A 2,061-nucleotide genomic window follows, 5' to 3' on the forward strand; every position below is an offset into this window, starting at 1 on the left:
ATCACTTGAGGTCAGGGGTTCGAGACCAGCCTGGCCAACATGGTGAAACCCCGTCTCTACTAAAAATACAAAAATTAGCCATGTGTGATGGCAAGCACCTGTAATCCCCGCTATTCAGAAGGCTGAGGCAGGAGAATCAGTTGAACCTGGGAGGCGGAGGTTGCAGTGAGCTATCGCGCCGCTGCACTCCAGCTTGGGCAACAGAGCGAGACTCCGTGTCAACAAAAACAATAACAACAACAAAACCGCACTTATGTATGTTTTTGTTTAACTTGTGGACAAAGACTTATGGATAGGTGCAAAAAATAAATCCTCTTTTGCAACCTAGAACTCATTGTTCAGTATGAGTTTTGACACATATAAGAAGGGATATTATGATACCTGAGACAGTTAACTGATGGAGTATTGATAGCCATAAAGGTTGTTTCCAGGCCAGGCACAGTGGCTAAAGCCTGTAATCTCCACACCAAAGTGGGAGTATTGCTTGAAGCCAGGAGTTCAAGACGAGCCTGGGCAAGAAAGTAACAAACACCTCGTCTCCACAAAAATTTAAAAATTAGCTGAATATTAGGGCATGTACCTGTAGTTGCAGCTACTCAGGAAGGGGAGGCTAAGGCAAGAGGATTGAGCCCAGGAGTTGGTGGCTGCACTGAGCTTTGATGGCACCACTGTACTCCAGCCTGGGTAACAAAGACAGACCCTGTCTCTTAAAAATGATTGATTCTAGGACTGTAGAAGAGATAGTTAAACAGCATGGGATATGAGGTAAATCCTTAGCAGTATTAATTTTGCATTCCAATTTCATGTTGACATGATATATACAATGGCTTTTTGTTTTAAAGGCTTTTTTCTTGAGAACATGATGTTTGGAGTTAAAAGTATTGGCGTATTCCACATATCTGTACTGTTCTTGAGTGTGATCGCTTAGGAATAAATATGATTTGAACTCATTCATGTTAAGAGAGGGTGTCAAACTGAGAACCAGGCAGATCCACCACCTACAGTAAAAAGGACCCTGAATTAGTTGAAGAAATTAGATCCCAAAGATTCTTGATGAATTTTGAAGTCTTCATCGGTGTATCCATATTAAAAGGAGATGACAGAAACCAAAATAAAAGAATTATGGGCTGACAGGACAACTGGATTAAAATTAGCATTAGTTTCATTAAAAAGGGCTAACTCAAAGATAATAAATCTTTTGACTCCAGCTCTTTAGAGAATCTAAAGTGACCTTGATGGACAGTGGAACAAATCACAACATGGAATTCCTTGAATAAAAATTTATTGACTTTAAATAATTTTGCCTAATGTTACATATACACAATTTTTTAAGAAAAAACCTCTTTACACTTTCTAAACAAACAAACAAAAGATGATTTCTTCTAGGAGCACTGGAGAATAGAAGAATATTTCAGTAAGAATAAGAAAATGTTGCCAAGTGGCTAATGCCTGTAATCCTAGCACTTTGGGAGGCCAAGGCAAGAAGATTGCTTGAACCCGTCAGTTTAAGACCAGCCTGGGCAACATGGCAAGACCCTATTGCTACAAAAAAATTTAAAATATTAGCCAGGCATGGTGGTGCACCTGTAGTCCCAGCTACTTGTGAAACCGAGGTGGGGGGAATCGCTTGAGCCTGGGAGATTGAGGCTGCAGTGAGCTGTGATCATGCCACTGAACTTTAGCCTGGTGACAGAGCAAAATACTTTCAAAAAATAAAAAATAAAAATAAGAAAATGACAGGGAGTTGAACTCTCAGTTCAAAGAATAAAGACCCAGAGAAGTTCCACAATAACGTTAAAAGAGCCAATCTCTTCATATATACAACCATAAATCATTAATTTACAATAAAATTAAACTAAAAAAAAAAAAAAAGAAGAAGAACTGATTTCTTGCGACTGCCTGGCAGACAAAGCCCCAAATTTAATTTTGCAGATTATAGAATTATGACACAACATACAACTTCATCAAGTCTTTCATGTTAAGATGAGGGTATTGGGAAGGAGGTAAACTCTTAGACATGGGTTGGGAATATCTGGGTAGTGGGCTCAGGCGAAGCTGGAA

General features: G+C 39.3%; 1 non-coding gene across 1 annotated transcript; it reads left to right on the top strand.

Annotated features, from left to right (window-relative positions):
- The first annotated feature begins 246 nt into the window (after nt 1–246).
- On the top strand, nt 247–374 carry LOC112428523 (small nucleolar RNA SNORA40). Its single transcript, XR_003020508.2, has one exon. It is a non-coding gene; the product is annotated as a small nucleolar RNA SNORA40 (small nucleolar RNA).
- Nucleotides 375–2,061: the final 1,687 nt, after the last annotated feature.

Source organism: Macaca nemestrina, chromosome 5, assembly GCF_043159975.1.
Source record: "Macaca nemestrina isolate mMacNem1 chromosome 5, mMacNem.hap1, whole genome shotgun sequence".
NCBI lineage: Eukaryota > Metazoa > Chordata > Mammalia > Primates > Cercopithecidae > Macaca > Macaca nemestrina.